We start from the raw sequence: 23,846 nt of genomic DNA on the forward strand, positions 1-23,846 counted from the left end.
ATATGGTGAAATTCGAGCCCTTCGAACCGAGCTGACATTTTTAGGACGGCGTTGCGATAAGCTGCCATTTTCGGATCCTTGGCATCAAAGTCTCCATTTATTTGGGATATTGCGAGGTTCGAGTCCCCGCGCACCTCTAGGCGTTGAATGCCCATGGATACTGCCATCAGGAGACCATGTAAAAGGGCCTCATATTCGGCTGCGTTGTTGGAGTCTGTGTACATTATATGGAGTACATATTGAATTGTGTCTCCTGTGGGGGACATCAAAACGACGCCAGCCCCTAGACCGACCAACATTTTGGAGCCGTCGAAGTTCATGACCCAGTTTGAATATGTGCCGTACTCTTTAGGGAGTTCGGCCTCCGTCCATTCTGCGACGAAGTCAGCCAAAACTTGCGACTTGATAGCTCGCCGTGGCTTGTAAGTTATGTCAAACGGGAGGAGCTCAATGGCCTATTTTGCAATCCGGCCCGTCACGTCGCGGTTATTTATAATATCATTAAGTGGCACTTCCGAGCCTACTGTTATTGAACACTCTTGAAAGTAGTGTCGCAGCTTCCGGGATGCCATAAATACCACGTACGCAATATTTTGATAGTGCGGGTACCGTGACTTGCACAGAGTAAGGACAGTCGACACATAATAGACCGCCTTTTGAAGGGGGAATTTGTGTCCGTCCGTTTCTCGTTCGACGACGAGCACTGCGCTTATGAACTGATGGGTTGCTGCAATGTATAATAGCATTGGTTCACCAATGTTTGGCGTGGCCAGGACTGGGTTTGTTGCCAAGATGGCTTTTATTTTGTCGAGTCCGACCGTGGGTGCATCCGTCCACTCGAAGTGTTCGGTGCGCCAAAGGAGGCGGTAAAGGGGTAGGGCCTTTTCTCCTAAGCGGGAAATAAAGTGGCTTAAAGCCGCCACGCATCCGGTTAATTTTTGTATTTGTTTGAGGTCCTTCAGGATATCCAATTGTGACAGAGCTCGGATCTTGGCTGGATTTGCTTCAATTCCTCTACCGGATACAATGAAGCCCAAGAGCTTTCCGGCTGGAACGCCGAAAACGCATTTTTTCGGGTTGAGCTTGATGTCGTATGTTCGGAGGTTATCGAATGTTAGCCTCAAGTCGTCTACTAGAGATTCGACATGTCTTGTTTTAGCGACCACATCATCTACGTATGCCGCCACTGTTTTGCCGATCTGGTTTGCCAGACATGTCTGAATCATGCGTTGATATGTTGCGCCGGTGTTTTTGAGCCCGAAGGGCATTGTGTTGAAGCAGAATGAGCCGTATGGTGTGATGAATGCCGTTGCGGCTTGGTCTGACTCTGCCATCTTTATTTGATGGTAGCCGGAGTATGCGTCGAGGAAACACAATGAATCGTGTCCTGCGGTAGTGTCGATAATTTGATCAATGCGGGGGAGAGGGAAGGGATCCTTTGGGCAAGCCTTGTTAAGGTCTTTGAAATCAATGCACAGGCGCCATGATTTGTCCTTCTTTGGTACCATCACCAGGTTTGCTAGCCAGTCCGGATGTTTGATATCTTTGATGAATCTGGCCTCCAATAGCTTGGCCAGTTCCTCTCCCATGGCCTGTCTCTTAGGTTCGAAAAAACGCCGAAGAGCCTGTTTGACTGGCTTGAATCCTTTTAGGATATTTAAGCTGTGTTCGGCCAACCTACGTGGGATTCCTGGCATGTCTGAAGGGTGCCAGGCGAAAATGTCCCAGTTTTCTCGTAGGAACTCTCGCAGTGCGGCATCTACATCAGGGTTTAACTGTGCCCCGATGGAAGCTATTTTATTGGGGTTAGTTGGACGGACCCGGAATTTGACTATTTCGTCCGCCGGTTTAAAGGAGGTGGACTTGGATCTTTTATCGAGTATCACATCGTCCCTATTCACCGTGGAGCGCAGCGCAGTCAGTTCCTCAGCCGCTAGGGCTTCGGATAGCACCTCGAGGGCTAGTGCGGCTGTCTTGTTTTCGGCGCGGAGTGCTATGTCCGGATCACTAACGAGAGTGATGATTCCGTTAGGCCCGGGCATCTTGAGCTTCATGTACCCGTAATGGGGTATTGCTTGGAAGACTGTAAACGCTTCCCGCCCTAGCAGAGCGTGATATCCGCTACTGAACGGGGCCACCTGGAACGTGACCTCTTCGGACCTGTAATTATCCGGCGTGCCGAACACCACATCTAGTGTGACTTTTCCTGTACAGCGCGCTTCCCGACTGGGGATTATTCCTCTAAAGGTTGTGCTGCTTCGCTCAATGCGGTTCCAGTCTATTTCCATTTTTTGAAAGTTTTCCCCATAAATGAGGTTCAATCCGCTGCCGCCATCCATGAGTACCTTGGTAAGACGAAAGCCGTCCACTATTGGACTGAGGACCAATGCGGCTGGTGCTCGGGCTGTTCGGAATTTAGGTTCGTCACTGGCGTTAAAAGTAATAGCTGTGTCACTCCATGGGTTTATTTTTGCTACTTGGTAGACTTCGGCAAGGCCGCGGAGTGTTCTTTTCCGCATATTATTTGATGCGAAAGTCTCGAAGACTGTTAATACCGTACTGGTTTCTCTGGTGTGTCTTTCTGTGGCTTCTGGAACTAGAAGATCTTCGCCAATTTTTGCCACCTGCCGGAGTATCCAACATGCTCTAAGGTTGTGAGCTGGTGTGGCGCCTTCTGCACTGTGAATTTTACAGGGTCCATCAAGCCATCCTTCCACTACGATTCCGTGCCCTGTAGAGGGCTTTTGCTTTTTGGTATTGAACCCGGGTGTCTGACGATGATGCACCCTTTTATTTCGGACCGGGTTTGTATTCAAGGCCGGATTATCCCAAAATTTTGTTTCGGTTTTCCAGGCGCTTTCCATCGCACAGTACTTTCGTACTATGGATGCCAAGTCAGCAAAGAGTGTAATATCACGGCGACTTATGGCGTTGAGGATTCCCTTGTCCGTGCAATTATTGCAGAAGAATGAAATTGCATCTTCCTCACGGCAGTCCTTTATCCTGTTCATAACCATGAGGAATCTAGCCCAGTAATGATGTACTGTTTCTTGGAGCTCTTGCCTAATTTGGGATAGATCGCATATGTACGGGTGGTTGGGTGGAATCAAATCCGAAACCTCACCCAATCTGAGACCCAAGGTCCAAGGAGTTTCCGAACTCGGACACTGGGATTCTTGGATGCGGCCCAATGAATCTAGTCCGTCGCCTGACTTTAAGTTCAGGTCTTGAGTGATATCCTCCCCTCCGCGGGTATCCGGCTTGGAGGGATCGAGAATATGGACATAGCTGGTCCTTAAGATAGATGAAGGGTTGCGCACTGTCCCTCTACCATGACAACGTGATGGGTGACCTGGGGAGAGTTAATCTCTCTCAGATTGGGTTTAGGCCCAATCTGGTCATAATCCGTAGCAACTCCCAGGATGCGATCCGAGAGCTCATTTAGGGAAGAGAGCTCCATTGGATCTAGCTGCTCGGCGAATTCCGAGCTGACATGAAGATTTCTTTTGATGACCCGAGAGGTCATCGTCGGCGCAGCAGCCGAACAGGCGGTCATAAGGAAACCGCCTAGCCGGAGAGTTTGGCCGACAGCCAAAGCTCCCTTAGCAACGGTGCCGTCTTTAAAGATGGGATGAGGCATCCTTCGTGATGGCGACGACACAGAGGAACTCTCAATGAAAGCACCAATGTCGGTGTCAAAACCGGCGGATCTCGGGTAGGGGGTCCCGAACTGTGCGTCTAGGTCGGATGCTAACAGGAGGCAGGGGACACGATGTTTTACCCAGGTTCGGGCCCTCTTGATGGAGGTAAAACCCTATGTCCTGCTTGATTAATATTGATGATATGGGTAGTACAAGAGTAGATCTACCACTAGATCAGAGAGGCTAAACCCTAGAAGCTAGCCTATGGTATGATTGTTCGTCCTACGGACTAAAACTCTCCGGTTTATATAGACACCGGAGAGGGCTAGGGTTACACAGACTTGGTTACAATGGTAGGAGATCTACATATCCGTATCGCCAAGCTTGCCTTCCACGCCAAGGAAAGTCCCTTCCGGACACGGGACGAAGTCTTCAATCTTGTATCTTCATAGTCCAGGAGTCCGGCCGAAGGTATAGTCCGGCCATCCGGACACCCCCTAATCCAGGACTCCCTCAATCATCACACTTCTTTTTACTTACAACTCAAGAATTACAACTCAATACTTAGAACAAAATATGACTCTATGTGAATGCCTCCGGCGGTGTACCGGGATATGCAATGAATGAAGAGTGAAATGTATGAAAAATTATGAAAGGTGGCTTTGCCACAAATACGATGTCAACTACATGATCATGCATGGCAATATGACAATGATGAAGCATGTCATAACAAATGGAACGGAATGGTGGAAAGTTGCATGGCAATATATCTCGGAATGGCTATGGAAATGCCATAATAGGTAGGTATGGTGGCTGTTTTGAGGAAGGTATATGGTGGGTGTATGATACCGGCGAAAAGTGCACGGTAATAGAGAGGCTAGCAAATGTGGAAGGGTGAGGGTGCGTATAATCCATGGACTCAACATTAGTCATAAAGAACTCACGTACTTATTGCAAAAATCTATTAGTTATCGAAACAAAGTACTACACACATGCTCCTAGGGGGATAGATTGGTAGGAAAAGACCATCGCTCGTCCCCGACCGCCACTCATAAGGAAGACAATCAATAAATAAATCATGCTCCGACTTCATCACATAACGGTTCACCATACGTGCATGCTACGGGAATCACAAACTTCAACACAAGTATTTCTCAAATTCACAACTACTCAACTAGCATGACTCTAATATCACCATCTCCATATCTCAAAACAATTATCAGGTATCAAACTTCTCACAGTATTCAATGCACTTATATGAAAGTTTTTATTATGCCTAAAAGCAAATTTCCATACTGTTCTAAAGGACTCTAAAAATAATATAAGTGAAGCATGAGAGATCAATTATTTCTATAAAATAAAACCATCACCAGGCTCTAAAAGATATAAGTGAAGCACTAGAGCAAAAACTATATAGCTCAAAAGATATAAGTGAAGCACATAGAGTATTCTAATAAATTCCGATTCATGTGTGTCTCTCTCAAAAGGTGTGTACTGCAAGGATGATTGTGTTTAACTAAAAAAGAAAAGACTCAAACCATACAAGACGCTCCAAGCAAAACACATATCATGTGGTGAATAAAAATATAGCTCCAAGTAAAGTTACCGATGAACGAAGACAAAAGAGGGGATGCCTTCCGGGGCATCCCCAAGCTTAGGCATTTTGGTGTCCTCGGATTTTACCTTGGGTTGCCTTGGGCATCCCCAATATTAGGCTCTTGCCACTCCTTGTTCCATAATCCATCAAATTTTTACCCAAAACTTGAAAACTTCACAACACAAAACTTAACAGAAAATCTCGTGAGCTCCGTTAGCGAAAGAAAACAAAACAACACTTCAAGGTACTGTAATGAACTAATTATTTATTTATGTTGGTGTGAAACCTACTGTATTCCAACTTTTCTATGGTTTATAAATTCCATTACTAGCCATAGATTCATCAAAATAAGCAAACAACACACGAAAAACAGAATCTGTCAAAAACAGAACAGTCTGCAGTAATCTGTAAATAACGCAAACTTCTGGAACCCCAAAAATTCTAAACTAAATTTCTGGACGTGAGGAATTTATCTATTAATCATATGCAAAAATAATTAACTAAATATCACTCTCCAATAAAACATGGCAACAATTCTCGCGAGCGCTAAAGTTTCTGTTTTTTTACAGCAAGATCAAAAAGACTTTCCCCAAGTCTTCCCAACGGTTCTACTTGGCACAAACACTAATTAAACACAAAAAACACAACCAAAACAGAGACTAAATAATTTTTTTATTATTAAACAGGAACAAAAATAAAATTGGGTTGCCTCCCAACAAGCGCTATCGTTTAACGCCCCTAGCTAGGCATAAAAGCGAGGATATATCTAGGTATTGCCATCTTTGGTATGCAATCCAAAAGTGGCTCTCATAATAGATTCATATGGTAATTTAGTTTTATTTCTAGGGAAGTGTTCCATGAATTTCCTTAACATAAATTGGAATCTAATATTCCCTTCCTTCATATCAATAATTGCACCAATCGTTCTAAGGAAAGGTCTACCAGGAATAATAGGACATGAAGGATTGCAATCTATATCAAGAACAATGAAATCTACGGGCACATAATTCCTATTTGCAACAATAAGAACATCATTAATTCTTCCAATAGGTTTCTTAATAGTGGAATCCACAAGGTGAAAGTTTAAAGAACAATCATAAAATTCATGGAAACCTAGCAAATCACACAAATTTTTGGGATCGTGGAAACACTAGCACCCAAATCACACAAAGCATAGCATTCATGATCTTGAATTTTAATTTTAATTGTAGGTTCCCACTCATCATAAAGTTTTCTAGGTATAGAAACTTCCAACTCAAGGCTTTCTTCGTAAGATTGCATTAAAGCATCAACAATATGTTTAGTAAAAGCTTTATTTTGACTATAAGCATGAGGAGAATTTAGCATGGATTGCAACAAGGAAATACAATCTATCAAAGAGAAATTACCATAATTAAATTCCTTGAAATCCAAGATAGTGGGTTCGTTGCTATCTAAGGTTTTAACCTCTTCAATCCCACTTTTACCAATTTTTGCATCAAGGTCTAAAAACTCCGAATTTTTGGGATGCCTTCTAACTAAAGATGACTCATCTCGAATCCCATCATTATCAAGATACATATTGCAAAACAAGGATTTAATAGGGGTCACATCAATCAATTTTAGATCTTCATCCTTATTATCACAAAAACTTTCCGGTTTAGCGGCCATCTTATTAACTTAGGTGGCCTGCTTATCCGAAATTTTAGCAATTAATTTTTCAAAATGAGCAATCTGAGATTTCAAACCATAAAATTCCTTAGACATGTCATCAAGATCTTTATTCATGTACTCCTTAAACCTATTTGTTCCTAGAGCTCGTTTCTAAAGAAATTATTATGCTCAAATTGTAAAGTCATAAAGCTTTTGACATTGCTTTCAATCTCTTCCAACCTTTTAAGGTGAAGATCACCAAATCTAGGCAGGGCCATAAGGGCAACAAGCAACAAGAGGCAAGCGAAAAAGAGGCGAACGAAAAAGAGGGCGAATAAAACGGCAAGGGTGAAGTGGGGGAGAGGAAACCGAGAGGCAAATGGCAAATAACGTAATGCGAAGGGTAAGAGTTGTGATGGGTACTTGGTATGTTTTGACTTGGCATAGATCTCCCCGGCAACGACGCTAGAAATCCTTCTTGCTACCTCTTGAGCTTGCGTTGGTTTTCCCTTGAAGAGGAAAGGGTGATGTAGCAAAGCAGCGTAAGTATTTCCCTTAGTTTTTGAGAACTAAGGTATCAATCTAGTAGGAGACCACGCGCGAGTCACCTCGCACCTACACAAACAAATAAGAACCTCACAACCAACACGATAAAGGGGTTGTCAATCCCTTCACGGCCACTTGCAAGAGTGAGATCTGATAGAGATGATAATAATAAGATAAATATTTTTGGTATTTTTATGATATAAATTGAAAGTAAAGATTGCAAAATAAAATAGATAGGAAACTTAAATGATGGCAAATAGACCCGGGGGCCATAGGTTTCACTAGTGGCTTCTCTCAAGATAGCGTAAGTATTACGGTGGGTGAACAAATTACTGTCGAGAAATTGATAGAATTTAGCATAGTTATGAGAATATCTAGGTATGATCATGTATATAGGCATCACGCCCGTGACAAGTAGACCGACTCCTTCCTGCATCTACTACTATTACTCCACACATCGACCGCTATCTAGCATGCAGCTAGAGTATTAAGTTCATAAGAACGGAGTAACGCTTTAAGAAAGATGACATGATGTAGAGGGATAAACTCATGCAATATGATACAAACCCCATCTTTTTATCCTCGATGGCAACAATACAACACGTGTCGTTTCCCCTACTGTCACTGGGATCGAGCACCGCAAGATTGAACCCAAAGCTAAGCACTTCTCCCATTGCAAGAAAGATCTATCTAGTAGGCCAAACCAAACTAATAATTCTTAGAGACTTGCAAAGATAACCAATCGTACATAAAAGAATTCAGAGAAGATTCAAATATTGTTCATAGGTAATCTTGGTCATAAATCCACAATTCATCGGATCTTGACAAACACACCGCAAAAGAAGATTACATCGAATAGATCTCCAAGAAGATCGAGGAGAACTTTGTATTGAGATCCAAAGATAGAGAAGAAGCCATCTAGATAATAACTATGGACCTGAAGGTCTGAGGTAAACTACTCACGGTGTTGATGTGGAAGCCCTCCGTGATCAATGCCCCTCCGATGGAGCGCCGGAAAAGGCCCCAAGATGGGATCTCACGGGTACAGAAGCTTGCTGCGGTGCAATTAGGTTTTCATGGTGCCCTATGATGTTTTCAGGGTACGTAGGTATATATAGGAGGAAGAAGTAGGTCGGTGGAGCCACGAGGGTGAAGGGCGCACCCACGGGGGTAGGCGCGCCCCCTGCCTCGTGGCTTCCTTGTTGGTTGCTTGACATCCACTCCAAGTCCTCTCGATCACGTTTGTTCCAAAAATCACGCTCCCAAAGGTTTCATTCCGTTTGGACTCCGTTTGATATTCTTTTTCTGTGGAACACTGAAATAGGCAAAAAACAGCAATTTGGGCTGGGCCTCCGATTCATAGGTTACTCCCCAAAATAATATAAAAGTTTATAAATAATCCCATTAAATATCCAAAACAGAATATATAATAGCATGGAACAATCAAAAATTATAGATACGTTGGAGACGTATCACGCTTCGGCAATGGTAGTACCGCCCAGATGCGGGCTGCAGGCTGCATAATGGTTGGATGTGTCCCCCCTCTATATATAGGGGTCTTCTTCTCCAAGAAGACTTACCTCTCCTCCCCCAAAACTCCATTGTTTCTCCACAAGCTTATTTTCGCCCGATCTCTCTCCCTATCCAATCAAACTTGTTGATTTTCTAGGAATTGGTTGAGAAGGCCCAGATCTACACTTCCACCAAGAGAAATTTGATTCCCCCTACTAATCCCTCGCGGATCTTGTTACTCTTGGGTGTTTGAGCACCCTAGACGGTTGAGGTCACCTTGGAGCCATATACCATTGTGGTGAAGCTCCGTGGTTTCGTTGGGAGCCTCCAATTAAGTTGTGGAGAGAGCCCCAACCTTGTTTGTAAAGGTCCGGTTGCCACCTTCATTATTTAGTTGTTGCAATATCGTGGTTTTGAAATTGGGAAAATCGACCCCACTCTTTTTACTAAGAAGGTCAAAGGGGAGTTGTTTGTGTGCCAACTATATGTTGATGATATTATCTTTGGTTCCCCTAACAAAGCTTTCAATGAGGAATTTGCCACACTCATGGCCTCCAAGTTCAAGATGTCCATGATGGGAGAGTTGAAGTTCTTTCTCGGGTTCGAAGTCAAGCAACGAAGAGAAGGAACATTCTTCAACCAAGCCAAATACACTCAAGACATGCTCAAGAGATTCAAGCTAACTGATGTCAAGCCGGCTTCCACTCCAATGCCCGTCAAATGCCAACTTGACATAGATCCCAATGGTAAAGTGGTGGATCAAAAGGTATATCGCTCCATGATTGGCTCCTTGCTTTACATTTGTGCATCTAGACCAGATATCATGTTGAGTGTGGGAATTTGTGCACGGTTTCAAGTCGCACCTAAGGAAAGCCACTATTTCAAGCGAATCTTTCGATATTTGGCTCATACCCCAAACTTCGGCTTATGGTATCCAAGAGGATCTAACTTCAACCTTGTGGGCTTTCTGGACTCCGATTTGGTGGGAGACAAAGTGGATAGGAAGTCCACTTCCGGAGGGTGCCAATTTCTTGGTTGCTCTTTGGTGAGTTGGTTGGTCTTCCAAGAAGCAAAGTTGTGTGTCTCTCTCGTCCACGGAAGTGGAGTATGTGGCTGCCGGTAGTTTTTGTGCACAACTTCTATGGATGAGGCAAACTTTAAAGGATTATAGTGTCATTTGTGACAAAGTGCCTCTTTGGTGTTATAATGAAAGTGCCATCAATATTTCTCTCAACCCGGTTCAACACTTCAAGATGAAGCATATTGAGATTCGGTGTCACTTCATCCGGGATCACATTAGGTGAGGGGAGATCAAGCTCAACTATGTCAACACTCATGATAACCTTGTAGATATTTTCATGAAGCCCTTGGATGAAGCAAGATTTCACAAGTTAAGGCATGAGCTAAATATCATTGATTCAAGCAATGTGGCTTTAACCCTTGCACACTCCACCATAATCAACTTGTTGTCTTGTTTAGATGTAGGCATTGACATAGGGGGAGTGGTGTTCTCTCAATGAACTCTTCCTCCCCCCATTATGCATAAATTGATCAAGTCTTTCACATAAGCCATTTTTGATGGTACTTGTGCTTCAAAGATGAGTGTTGGTCATGGGCCCAAGGTTAAAATCTTCGCGGTGCCATACCATATAGCTCAAACATAGGTGGTCTCGACCACCGCCCTCTCTTCTAGAGAGTTTGTCTGTGTGTTGTTTCCTTTTGCTTGTGCTTCTCTCTTTTGAGTGGTTGTGCTCTAGTGTGGTCGTGTTCAGGTTTGTCTTGGCTTGTCTTGTGTCTTGTGTGTTCTTTCCTTTTTTTGCTAGTCGTGCGTAAAATATCTTTCCCCCTTGTTCCTGCTTTGGGGCGCCTGAGCAGTACTACCGCAGCAGCAGAGCGGTACTACCGCTTATAATAAGCAGTACTACCGCCCTGCCGACACGGTACTACCGTGGAGCGGTACAGTTGGGCGCGTTGTGCTTCAGATCTGCACCGAAGCGGTACTACCACGCCCTGCGTAGTACTACCGCTTAGGGCTGGGTGTGTGGGATATGTATCGGGCAGGGGGGAGTTTCCACTCCCCCATACCCGTTCAGTTTGCCCCATCTCCTCGTCCTCTCCTCTCTCAGGCGACTCCCTATGCACCGAAGGTCCGGCGCCGGGCCGCCGGATCCAGGCCGTCTCCCTCGGTTCCAACCAGTGGGATCGTTCCCCACCCTCTCCTCTTGCCATGGATGCCGGTATTGCCCCCGTTCTTCTCTCCCTAGGTTCTCTTTCCTGAATCTAGGTTTTGGGCTATATTTGTTGCATTCCTCGATTTGTTTGTTGAGTCGAAGATTAGGAAGGACTTGGGAGACTGCTAGACTAGGAAGATTGATGATTAGGCATAGAACTATGGACTTTTGCATCTCCGGTAGTATCAGATCTTGCCGCGGTAGGTGTCAGCCCGCTGACAACCGCTCCGGCAGTACTACTGCTGCACCCTAGCAGTACTACCGCTTATAAGCGGTACTACCGCTCTGGTGCGCGGGTACTACCGCTCTGAGATGCCAATGCCCATGTGTCCCTACCTAATTTTCCATCTTTGGTGTTTGTCTTTCATTGGCTTATGCTCTCTTGCTCTTGTGGTTCTTGTGTGTGTGTGTGTTTCAGGTGGTAGTAGTTCCGGGCATCAGGCTCGCCGCAAGAATCTAGACCATGCAACAGGTTCCAAGCGTTATCGCTCTTCGGATGTACCAGTGGCTACTGCTACTGTTGCTGAGGGTGGCTCGACTGAGCCGCCAAAACGCAAGGCCAAGGTCCCAACGTCAAAGACCTCTGCTGGGCGCAAGCGTGCTAATCAGATGTTTGCAATAGAGTTCTGTACCAAGAGGAAGCACAATCCCTACCATGTGGACCAGGAGCCTGCTCTTCAGCATTGCCCGTTCTGGAACAGGTTTCAGCAGTCCATCTATCATGATGTCTTGAAGCAATAGAAGAACTTGTTTGTGAAGGTCAAGTCTGTCGATCTCTCACTCATGGAGAAGGACTTGCGGTACTTTGGGGATACTCTGCAGAGGTGTGAGGAGTTGGATATCAAGAGGATCATTACTTTTAATAAGGACTTTGATGCCGAGCTCGTGGCCCAGTTCTTTGCCACCGTTCACTTTGGGCATGATCTGGCCCGCACTCTGACTTGGATGACCAATGGTCGTCTCCTGTCCGCACCATGGAAGGACTTCATGGTCAGCTTACCATACAATGATGAGGGTGCCCAGACCCCACTTGGGTTTCGCCCTCATAAGGAGATTGCCGCTACTCATAAGGAAAAGCTTTGGCCCTATTCTACCAGGAAGGTGTCTGAGACTGGGAAGGTTTCTTATGAGCTCTGGCCCTTCTTAGACATCATGCATCGGATCTTCTAGAACACCCTATTTCCTCGGGTCGGCAACTTGGATCAGGTGCACTCTTACCTTGTTGACTTGCTTCTATTCTGTCAAGAAGAGCAGGGCTCTCAGCAAGTGCTGGATGTGTCTCATGTGATGTGGTCTGAACTTCACTCTGCTATCATGGAGCGCAAGTGCATCATTTATGGACCCTATCTTGTGCAGCTTATCGAGGACACTTGGGTAGCGAAGTTTCCAGATGAGGAGCTTGTCACAGACAATATGGTTTCTCATGATACTATCGAGCTGCGTCGGAAGGAGAAGTGGAGTACGTCTTCTTCAGCACCTCTAGTGCAGGAGACTGTCTTATCTGATGCAGATGATGAGGATGATGATGAGCAGGAGTATGTGCCTCCATCTGAGGAGCCCTCTTGGGCGAAGAAACTCAAGGAGAAGATGAAGCGTCTGTTCTGCCTTCAGGCCAAGGGCCAATACAAGGCTCACAAGGAGGCCAAGATGGCTCATAGTCGTGACAAGGCCATTATGAGACAGGTTGGCCTTGAGGTTGCTAGTGGCTCTCAGGAGCGGATCATTGATGAGGAGACTTTGACCAGACTGCACTACCCGTGGTCTGACACTGAGGAGGACACCGAAGTTCACGCATCTCCCCATGCTGCAGAGGACTCTGAGGAGGAGGAGGAGGAGCATGACTGGTGATGCCATGGAGGTCTACTACAATCGTGTCTCGTGTTGTTCCTTTCCCTTTGGTGTCTTGCTGCCAAAGGGGGAGAGTTAGGGATTTGTTTTGGGTTGTGTGTGCATGTTCGTTCATGTTCGTTGTGTTCGTTCGTGTTTGTTGGGATTTGCTTTGGGTTGTGTGTGCGTGTTCGTTCGCTTTCTTGTTTTTAACTCTATTCGGCTATGAGTGAGACCATATGGTGTAAGACATATGTGAACTACCCTATCTTATCTACTTTAGTCTCAAGTACTCTGTTATCTTATGAGATGCATCTTTACAGGCACTTATATTATTGCTCTCATGCTTGTCCTTGCTTAGCTGTACTTGTTATTATTCTTATATGCAAGGATGTTGCCTGTCTATAAAATATAGGGGGAGTTTGATCCTAAAGATGTGCACATAGCCTTTCATGCTAATTTCCTTGGTGCACACCTCTAGGGGAAGCCCGTCGATACTTTGTAGGGAGTTGGTTTGCTTAATTTCCATTTACTATATTTTGTGCAAATCCCGTGTTGTCATCAATCCACCAAAAAGGGGGAGATTGTTAGGCATTTTTCCCTAGTTTGTTTTGGTGATTGATGACAATACTTTTGCGGACTAATCGTGTGCACTAAGCTTTTCAGGTTATCTAATATAAGGGCACTATGCAATTGTTTCCCCTCGAGGACTTCACTTTAGACGGATTATTTTCCCCCGTTTCTTTTCAGTGGAATTGAGTCATATGGATAACCGTACTATCAAGAGGGGATCCGTTTCGAAAGAGTATGGGTGGAATCATCACGTACACACTCTCCTTGCACCCTCGCCTTCTTCCTACTTCTTTGGAGTTTCCGTCCTGTGCAAAACAATGGGTGCTGAGTGCTAAGCGGTAGTACCGCGGTCAGGGCGGTAGTACCACTTGTTAGTGCCGCTGGTACTACCACCCCTGCCGTGGTCTCAATTTTTCGTGTCGGGTTTCCGTAAAGGACCACGCAGGGGAGCGGTAGTAGGGACAGCAGTAGGGTACGGTAGTGCCGCTTGTATTAGCGGTAGTACCGCTCCTACGTCCGCTCCAACTGCCGCTCAGCTCGCTGCCTTCCTCTGTTTTCCAGCGGCTGTAGGGAGCGGCAGTACCGTCCTAGTGCGTGTACTTCTTCTCCCTCAACCCTGGCTGCCCTATGCCTACTTGCCACAACGGTAGTACCGCTGTGGCAACAGTAGTACCGCTCCGGCAACGGTAGTACAGCCCAGATGCGGGCTGCAGGGTGCATAATGGTTGGATGTGTCCCCCCTCTATATATAGGTGTCTTATTCTCCAAGAAGACCTACCTCTCCTCCCCCAAAACTCCATTGTTTCTCCATAAGCTTGTTTTCGCCCGATCTCTCTCCCTAGCCAATCAAACTTGTTGATTTTCTAGGGATTGGTTGAGAAGGCCCAGATCTACACTTCCACCAAGAGAAATTTGATTCCCCCTACTAATCCCTTGCAGGTCTTGTTACTCTTGGGGTCACCTCGGAGCCATATTCCATTGTGGTGAAGCTCCGTGGTTTCGTTGGGAGAGCCCCAACCTTGTTTGTAAAGGTCTGGTTGCCGCCTTCAAGGGCACCAATAGTGGAATCACGACATCTCACATTGTGTGAGGGCGTGAGGAGAATACGGTGGCCCTAGTGGCTTCTTGGGGAGCATTGTGCCTCCACACCGCTCCAACGGAGATGTACTTCCCCTCAAAAGGAAGGAACTTCGGTAACACATCCTCGTCTTCACCGGCTCCACTCTTGGTTATCGTGTGCCTTTACTTGTGCAAGCTTATTTGTATTATATCCCTTGCTTGCTTGTGTGCTTTTTGTTGTTGCATCATATAGGTTGCTCACCTAGTTGCATATCTAGACAACCTACTTTGATGCAAAGTTTAAACTGGTAAAGAAAAGCTAAAAAATGTTAGTTGCCTATTCACCCCCCTCTAGTCAACTATATCGATCCTTTCAATTGGTATTAGAGCCTCGTCTCTTTTTAAGGACTTTACCGTCCGAAGAGTATGGTTGAAACCATAGACGGTGAGGAGGAGCACTCCGGTGTGAATCCGTTCTCATCTACGGCCGATGGGGGAACCGCGGACTCTCGTGAGGAATTCAATGTGGCTTTCGACACATTGAAAACCTCCATGAGGACCAAGGTTGAAAGCATGTTTAATAAATTCTTAGAAGGGCTTAAACTATCTACCGCACCAATGAAAGTGGGTGATCCCACTAACAAGGTGACGGATGCTAACTCCGACAAGGGGGAAGCTACTAGTGAAAAATCTCCTTCTTCTAGTGGTAAAAATGGCAACAACATCTTTGCCCATGTGGAACCTCCACTTACTTATGGTGGACCGATTCCTTCCACTCATTTGAATCATGCCGGTCCTCCCCCTAAGATTGTGAAAAATGAGGACTTTGATTCTTGGGTTTATCTCTTTAAGCGTCATTTGAACCATGTTAATACTAACCTTTGGAGAATCATTGAAGAAGGTTTTTATCCGCATGACCGAAGCAACTTCACCCCTAGAGAAGCCGCGGATAACCAATTCAACAAGAATGCTCTCTTCGTCATCCAAGATGTGATCCCTCCCGAAGATATTGCACATCTCCGACCATTCACCGTGGCAAAGGAAGCATGGCACTATGTTGTTTCCCTTTACAAGGGAAGCGCAAGCATTCAACGCTCCAACTATGAAGTGGTGCAAGATGAAGCCGATGAATTTGCTATGGATGAAGGTGAAGAACCTCGTGAGCTCTACCAGAGACTAACCACACTCGTGGGTTCACTCCACGATCATGGGAGCAAGGATACAAATGACAATTGGATCAAGCGGAAATTTCTCAAAGCCATGATGCCTTACCATAAGGCCATGTCCTCCGTCATCCGTCAAAGGCCGGACTTCCACACCTTGTCCTCAAGCGAAGTGTTGGATGAATTTATGGCAATGAGTATCTTGGACAAGACCGCCGACAATGCGGTATTGCATTCTCAAAGAGCCAAGAAGCCCAATATTGCTTTGAAGGCCAAGGCTAGTGTGGAAGAATAGGAGGAAGAGGAAGAAGAGGAGAGCAACCCCGAAGATACAAAATATGATTATCATGAGCACATGGCTCTCGCTTCAAGAAAATTTTGGAGCAAGAAGAACTCAAGGGCCAACTTCAACAAGAGCAACTCAAGTGGCGTCAAGAGCAAGCAACGGGTGAGGACTTGTTACAATTGCGGCAATGTGAGCCACTTTGTTGCTTAGTGCCCCTATGAGAAGAGGGAAGACAATGGTGGCAAACTCATCTGGAAGGACAAGGCCAAGTCGTTCGCCAACAAGAACCACTTCACCAAGAAGACTCCTCCCAAGGGATTGGTGGCACAAGAAGAGTACAATGAGGATGATGATGATGAAGATGGCGAGACGGTTGCCATGGCCTCCGTGGCCATCGCGACAACACCCCGGGCGTCCCTCTTCGAATCACCCAATGAGAACATCGCCACCAAATGCCTCATGGCTAAAGCCACCAACAAGGTAACCCCCAACATCAAAACTACCATCATTACTCATCCTACTTTGATGGATTGCATTGATGAAAGTGGGGGGGGTCCAACGTGGAGGAAAATGAGTTTGAGTCTTTTACGAGTAAGATTAAGGGTAAATCACTACAAAAAATACACTTCTGTGATGATACCTGTTTGTCACAGTAGGTCACATCTTCTGTCATGCATGTACATCCATGACAAATTTATGACAGAATCAAGATAGTCATACCTATGCTATCGTAGAAGTGTTCCATGACATTACCAAAATTATCATCACGGAAGTGTCCACTTCCATGATGATAAATCATGCGTCACAGAAGTGCTTTCGTCAAGGGTGACCGACACGTGGCACCCACCATAATGGAACACCGTTAAGCTATTGGGTCCGATTTTGGATCCAATAACCCGTTAACAGCCTCGACCAGTGGGAATTTTCCACGTGTAAAATCATCATTGGCTGGAGGAAACATGTGTCGGCTCACCGTTGGGACAGATGTCATCCATTCATTGGACCCAAAGCGCCTATGATACGTCAGCACGTGGCACGGCCCAACAGAGGTCCATTCCTATGAAAAGGCCGGCCCGTTTGACTTGGTCAAAAGGTGGCGGGCATGCCCACGGCAAGCCTGTTAATGGCATGTTCGCATATAGCCCATTTACAGCCCGCTAACCTAGGGCCCGTTTGCGGCCTATCCGAATTAGGCCCAGTAGCGTCATCTGGGCCGTCCAATATAATTCCAGCCCATTTTAAATTCCGACCCATGTATGGCCCATGATGTCTTTCGGCCCATATGAGGCCCTTAGTAACCCTCGACCCATTAACGGCACGTGGTGAAACTGGCCCGTAACGAACAGTGTATCACTTTATACCCATTAACGGCCCAATATTTCGTTGGGCCGTTTCCAGCCCATGTTATCTTTTGGCCTTCTTAGGGCCCATTTATTCTTGGGCTCATTTCCAGTATTCGTTTACTTACGGCCCGTTACTGTCATTTTCCGCTTGTGGGCCAAATTCAGCCTGTGGTTACAATCGGCCTGTTTGTGGCCCGTTAATACGTTGGGTCGTTTTCATAGCGTCATCAAATACGGCCGATTAACGACGGCCCATTATGGTCGGCCCATGAACGGACGATTTCAACTCTAGCCCATTTACGGCCATAATGTGGTCTGTTGTTGGCCCATGTTTGGCCAACCGATCATACGGCCCGGAGAAGGCCCATTGATGATACGGCCCGTAGAAGGCCCATTGTGTCTATGACCCGTATAAGGCCCATTGTTTCTATGCCCCGTAGAAGGCCCATTGTTTCTACGGCCCGTAGGAGCCCCATGTTAACTAGAGTAAATATGTAGCCCATGGTTATTGTGGCCTAGTTTTAAAAAATAGGTTATTGCGGCCACTAGCAAGCCGCGGAAAAAGAACTGCAGTAACTACAAGAAAACAAATAAATAGGACAATAAGGAAATAAATTAGCAAGCAACTTACCCTAGGCTATCACGGCTATTATAGATATTACATCCACTGGGCATCAAAGTTCGCCACCAGTGTAAATATAGGGAACAAAGCAGCATATAAATGCCGCAGCAAAACAAGTCCAGAACTGAAACCACTTCAGAATAGCTCAAGAAACAATATCCTGGGTACCCATAATGCTGGCAAGATGCTTAGAAAGCTTATTAACTTTCTCTTGTTTGGCGCTTAAATCCTCCAGCACTTGCTGTTGCACCAGAAAGTATGCATCAGAATTATGCAGGGACTTCCTCAGTCCTTCGGCTTCCTGTCGCATAACATCTGATCGATGTCTTTCAACTTGAAGTTGAGAGTCAAGAAGCCGAACTGATTCAGGCAGCGAGTTTGAAGAGCTGGTGCCAGCAGTAGTAGCCAGTAACTCGAACACTACATCAAGACATGACTTTGGGGTTGTCTCAGTGTCTTCAATATAGTTTTTATCAGCTTTCTTGGAGACCAACATGGATGTCTCACTATCTTGAACCTTATCTGCATTACTTCCTTTACCATTGCATAACAGGGTACTCTTCTCCAATATTTTATCTGCGTTCTAAAGAGAAACAAACAAACACATGACAGGTTTACAATGTAGTATGTGAAACTCATTTCGGTAAACCAGTTCAGTAGTAAGGTGGACAGGACAACAACATGAAACAAACATATATCTATGTAGTATGGTCACTGTATGGTCTATATCATTCTTGTTTATGTTGCCAAATCAAGATAGATATGGTTCGAATCATAACTATTTAAGACGAAGCAGCATAGACAGAATATAAGTGTGGGAAACTACACAACAATAACAACACTTGTAATGTGCATGGCATGAGAACATAATTGTTTATTCAATTGAAACTGAAATCAACATATAGCAAGTTACAACAGCAAACACGTTAAAGAAATAGGTTTAAAACATACCTGTTGCGCCATTGGAGTTTCAATTGCATCCTTCAAATTTGAAATTAGTTGGTATGAGTAAATACAATGATGCAAGAGCAAAGTAGTATGAACCATAGCTACAGAACCTGACCTGAGAACAATTCTTCTTCTACTTTAAGCATTGACTTGGGGTTCGGAGTGGTGGTCCTCGTGCTTTGGGCACTGCAGTTGCCTTACTAACTGCTCGTGTTTGGGTGCTCTGTGGTGGAGACGGTGCTGTGTCAACGAGAACTGGGTTACTATCTGCTGGGGTTGGGGCTAGAAGGGGTGTAGCTGGTTCTCTGTCCAACTGGGTAGGGGTACAATCTACGTGAGTCTGGGTTATGTGTGGTGGGGCTGGTTCTTTGGCAAGTACAACCGTGGTTCTATCTCCATCGACAGGTAGCACGGTCTTTTCTGAAGACCGTGTTTTTACTCCCACAGATACTGCCATCACCCCCTCCAATTGAAATGGCTGATAAACAAGAAAAGTAATTGAACGTACATACATTGTAAGATAGACAGGAGCAATGGATATTATGGAAGAAAACAGGGCATGAAATTATTCACATTTATGTGGTCTAACCAAATAGAATAGTAGGACATAATTTCACATATATGATGGCTAATTAAACAGGATAGCATGACACAATTTCACATGTATGATGGCTAACTAAACAGGATAGAATGACATATTTCAAAATATGATGACTATGTAAACATGATGACATGATATAACTATACGATGTGCCTATTAAAGTGGCTGGCATGCCGTAAATCACAAACATGTCATCGATGGAAACATGATGGCATGATATAATTCACGGATAGAATGACATAATTCAAAATATGATGACTATGTAAACAGGATGAGATGATATAACTATATTATGTCATTAAAAAATGGGTTGGCATGCCATAATTCAGATACATGTTGTCTATGTAAACATCATGGCATGATATAATTCAAATATATGATTTATATACTAAGGAAGTGAGCAGAGGGCAATCGCATATATGATGTGTCTACTAAGGAGATGGCATTCAATATCATGTATATGATGTAAAAACTAAGCATTGCAATACAACATATGCATGATATGAGTAATATAACCCTGCCAAGTTTCGGCATACACCTTGGGGGGATAATAGGACTGGTCATCTGCCTTTGAATCCTCCTCTAAAGAGCTATCTATAACCAGCAAGATATCTGCTTCAGCAGGTAGCATTGTCTGCTCTGAAGACCTTGTTTTCACTCCAGATTTCTCCATCATCAATTCAAATGGCTGATGCATAGGAAGAGCAGTTGAATATACAAACATTGTCGACAAAACCAATGATAAATACAAAAAAAGGACGGCATGATATAATTCACATATATGACACTTGGCTAAAAAGCATGGCAATGCACAATTCACATATATAATGCCTTGCAACAAGATAGCATTTCATAATTCACATATATAATGTCTTGCAACAAGATGGCATTGCATAACTCACATATATGGTAATTAGACACTAAATAGGTGGCATTCACACAAAGCATGTCTAAACTAAGCAAATGACATATCAAAGCAAGATACCATACGCACGATATGAGCAACATAACCCTGCCAAGTTAGAGCATTGATACGTCTCCAACGTATCTATAATTTTTGATTGCTCCATGCTATATTATCTACTATTTTGGACATTATTGGGCTTTATTATCCACTTTTATATTATTTTTGGGACTAACCTATTAACCGGAGGCCCAGCCCAGAATTGCTGTTTTTTGCCTGTTTTAGGGTTTCGAAGAAAAGGAATATCAAACGGAGTCCAAACGGAATGAAACCTTTGGGAACGTGATTTTCTCATTGAATACAATTCACGAGACTTGGACCCTACGTCAAGCCACGTAACAGGAGCCCACGAGGTAGGGGGACGCGCCTACCCCCCCCCCCCCCCCCCCCCGCCCAGGCACGCCCTCCACCCTCGTGGGACCCCTCTTGCTCCACCGACGTACTTCTTCCTCCTATATATCCACGTACCCGCAAACAATCAGAACGGGAGCCAAAAACCTAATTCCACCGCTGCAACTTTCTGTATCCACGAGATCCCATCTTGGGGCCTGTTCCGGAGCTCCGCCGGAGGGGGCAACGTCACGGAGGGCTTCTACATCATCATCCAAGCCCCTCCGATGAATTGTGAGTAGTTTACTTCAGACCTACAGGTCCATAGTTAGTAGCTAGATGGCTTCTTCTCTCTTTTTGGATCTCAATACAACGTTCCCCCCTCTCTCGTGGAGATCTATTCGATATAATGTTCTTTTTGCGGTGTGTTTGTTGAGACCGATGAATTGTGGGTTTATGATCCAGTCTATCTATGAATAATATTTGAATCTTCTCTGAATTCTGTTATGTATGATTGGTTATCTTTGCAAGTCTCTTCGAATTATCAGTTTGGTTTGGCCTACTAGATTGGTTTTTCTTGCCATGGGAGAAGTGCTTAGCTTTGGGTTCGATCTTGCGGTGTCCTTTCCAGTGACAGAAGGGGCAGCATGGCACGTATTGTATTGTTGCCATCGAGGATAACAAGATGGGATTTTTATCATATTGCATGAAACTATCCCTCTACATCATGTCATCTTGCTTAAGGCGTTACTCTGTTTTTAACTTAATACTCTAGATGCATGCTGAATAGTGGTCGATGAGTGGAGCAATAGTAGTAGATGCAGGCAGGAGTCGGTCTACTTGTCTCGGACGTGATGCCTATATACATGATCATACCTAGATATTCTGATAACTATGCTAAATTCTATCAATTGCTCAACAGCAATTTGTTCACCCACCGTAGAATACTTATGCTCTCGAGAGAAGCCACTAGTGAAACCTATGGCCCCTGGGTCTCTTTCTCATCATATCAATCTCCATCACTTTATTATTGCTTTGCTTTTTTACTTTGCCTTTTACTTTTCACTTTGCATCTCTATACCAAAAATACCAAAAAATATTATTTATCATCTCTATCAGATCTCACTTTCACAAGTGACCGTGAAGGGATCGACAACCCCTAAGCGCGTTGGTTGCGTTGAGCTATTGTTTTTGTGTAGGTACGAGGGACTCACGCGTAGCCTCCTACTGGATTGATACCTTGGTTCTCAAAACTGAGGGAAATACTTACGCTACTTTGCTGCATCATCATCTCCTCTTCGGGGAAATCCAACGCAGTGCTCAAGAGGTAGCAAGAAGAATTTCTGGCGCCGTTGCCGGGGAGGCTTACGCAAGGTCAGGTCAAGATTTGGACTCCCGACAACGAGCCATTTCTGGCACCGTTGCCGGGGAGTCTGCGCAAAAGTCAACATACCAAGTACCCATCACAATCCCTATCTCTCGCTTTACATTATTTGCCATTTGCCTCTCGTTTTCTTCTCCCCCAATTCACCCTTGCCGTTTTATTCGCCCTCTCTCTCTATCCTCCTTCTCTTTCCTCTCGCCTTTCTTCTGCTATGTCTGAATCCAAAAGGGTCTAGGGTTCTCTCCGGAGTTTTAGTACTTTGGACAACCCTTCCGTTCTCGCTAAGCTCATAAATAAAAATACTATAGAAAAACCAACCAGAGTTATCAATGAGAATCCTAATAATTTTGATGAAGATGATTCTGGAATTTTTCGTTATTTACTTGATGAATCTTTGAAAGATGCTTGGTATAGACTATTAAGAATAAGGGCTAGTTATGTGCCTCAATATCAAATTGAAGTCTACTTAAAAAGTTTTTATATTGCCCTTCCTTCCTCTTTTAAGCATGTCTTAGATTCTATATTTGAAGAAGGTTTTCTTGAAGGGTATGCCGTAGATACTTACGAAAAAATGAAAACCATATTTGGTCATCCCATGAATAAAAAAATTGAATCTACATCTCTTTTGCTCTCTTACCAAAATGAATCTATTAAAGAGATAAATGCTAGTCTAGATACAAATTTCCGTAACATACTTAATCTTTCTTCTACCATTAATAGCCATGCACTTTATCAAAATAGAAGGATTAATTCTATAGATATCAAGTTTGCTCTTTTCTTTCCTAATGCAAAAGATGGCAATACCTAGATCAATTCTTGCTTGTTATGCCTAGCTAGGGGCGTTAAACGATAGCGCTTGTTGGGAGGCAACCCAATTTTATTTTTATTCCTTGATTTTTTCTCCTGTTTAGTAATAAATAAATTGTTTATCCTCTGTTTTGGTTGTGTTTTTTGTGTTTAATTAGTGTTTGTGCCAAGTAGAACCGTTCGGAAGACTTGGGGAAAGTCTTGTTGAACTTGCTGTAAAAAACAGAAACTTATGCGCTCATGATAACTGCTGCCATTTCTATTTGGGGAGTTCTATTTAGTTAATTCTTTTTGCACATGATTAATAGATAAATTCCTCACGTCCAGAAATTTATTTTAGAATTTTTGGGGTTCCAGATTTTGCGCTAGCTACAGATTACTGCAGACTGTTCTGTTTTTGACAGATTCTGTTTTGCGTGTGTTGTTTGCTTACTTTGATGAATCTATGGCTAGTAAAATAGTTTATGAACCATAGAGAAGGTGGAATACAGTAGGTATAACACCCATATAAATAAAGAATGAGTTCATTACAGTACCTTGAAGTGGTCTTTTGTTTTCTTTCACTAACGGAGCTCACGAGTTTTCTACTTTAAGTTTTGTGTTGTGAAGTTTTCAAGTTTTGGGTAAAGATTTGATGGATTATGGAACAAGGAGTGGCAAGAGCCTAAGCTTGGGGATGCCCATGGCACCCCCAAGATAATCTAAGGACACCTAAAAGCCAAAGCTTGGGGATGCCCCGGAAGGCATCCTCTCTTTCGTCTACTTCTATCGGTAACTTTA

The sequence above is a fragment of the Triticum urartu genome, chromosome 5A, assembly GCF_056163025.1.
Source record: "Triticum urartu cultivar PI428250 chromosome 5A, HENAU_Tu73, whole genome shotgun sequence".
NCBI lineage: Eukaryota > Viridiplantae > Streptophyta > Magnoliopsida > Poales > Poaceae > Triticum > Triticum urartu.